The sequence below is a fragment of the Mus pahari genome, chromosome 18, assembly GCF_900095145.1.
Source record: "Mus pahari chromosome 18, PAHARI_EIJ_v1.1, whole genome shotgun sequence".
Classification (NCBI taxonomy): domain Eukaryota; kingdom Metazoa; phylum Chordata; class Mammalia; order Rodentia; family Muridae; genus Mus; species Mus pahari.
The window spans coordinates 52,387,920-52,389,333 of NC_034607.1; the positions used below are offsets into that span (position 1 = coordinate 52,387,920).

At 37.0% G+C, this 1,414-nt stretch overlaps 1 non-coding gene across 1 annotated transcript; it reads right to left on the reverse strand.

Annotated features, from left to right (window-relative positions):
• Positions 1–439: 439 nt before the first annotated feature.
• LOC115062556 lies at positions 440–549 on the reverse strand. Its single transcript, XR_003842495.1, has one exon. It is a non-coding gene; the product is annotated as a U6 spliceosomal RNA (small nuclear RNA).
• Between the last annotated feature and the right edge of the window lie 865 nt (positions 550–1,414).

The following is a 1,414-nucleotide window of genomic DNA, read 5'->3' on the forward strand; positions in this document are numbered from 1 at the left end:
AACAAAAAGACTTTATCCATTTATGTTCATTAAAAAAACTAATAGTGATATATTTTAAATATCATACAGTTAATATATTTGAAGTTATTTGAAATTTGTATTGAGAAAAACATGTATTTTCAGTATTTCTGTAGACAAACATCTACATAACACTGTTGAATTGATTGTTGTTTTATATCAAACAACTTTCATAATACTCATTTTTATTGTTACAATATTTTATAAATTTTAAAGAATATGATAAAAAAAATGAAAGGTATTGCAGATTTTGGGGGGGGCACTCCAGGAGGAGTTGGGGTACAAAAGGGAAAGAAGAATGTGATGTAAGTCTATTAACTCAAAATATGTTTTTAAATGTTAACAAATTCAGATAAATTGAAATTATATATCTTTTCTCATCATAATGCAATAAAACTTAAATCAAAGAAAAGAAGAAAAAGAAAACATAGGATGCTTCACACAATCACACACCATCCTTGCACGGGGACCAAGTTCATCTTTTCTGTTTTGTTCCTACTGTAGTGCATGCACTGTGGTCTGGGGCAGCGCTGTGTGTTACCACAGGGCTTTAGTCAGCCTTCCTTAGCGTTGACAGATATACATGAGGACATCAGTTTAGGTGGGGACAAGTGTCGGTGTTTTCAGCCTGAGCTCATTCAGCTTCCTTGGGGCCTGTGGTGAGGTGCAGTCCCAGGGCAGGGAGTGTGTGCTCAGACCACACATCCCAGGGACTGCCTAACCCACGGACCACCACCTCTCCTGGGTGAACTTTTTTTATTCTTTTTTGCTGGATTCTTTCACATTGCTTCCATACTTGGATATTTATCAGGGTTATATTTACCTGTTCTTTTGGCTGAAGGGTAGTCCCCTGGAGATGTGCGTGACTGATCATCTATTCTCTTGATAGACTTTGTGTTGCTGACAGCTGGGACTCTTACAGATACAGTCACATCTTTGTGGACACACACGGTTGCGTTTCTCTTGGGTGAAAACTTAACAGCGGAGTGGCTGAGTTATATAACAAGGTAGATTCAACCTTCTGGGACCCTGACAAACCATTTTTTGAAGTAATTGTTCTGTTATATGGTTCTTCCAGGAGCCTCTAAACCTGCTTGTCTCACCTCACCACCAACGCTTGACCCAATCCGTTTTTAATTTTAGCACACTAAATTTAGTATGAATTTTTAGTGTGACTTTAATTTGCTTTTCATTAATGAATAATGACTTTAATTTCTTCTCATGTGCTTTTTGGGCATCCACATACTGTCTTTGGTAGTTTTGGTAATGTTGTCTGTCGACACTTTTTTTTTTTGGCCCATTTTCAATTATACTCTTTTTTTTAATTATTGTTTTTATTTGCTCTCTCTCTCTCTCTCTCTCTCTCTCTCTCTCTCTCTCTCTCTCTCTCTCTCTC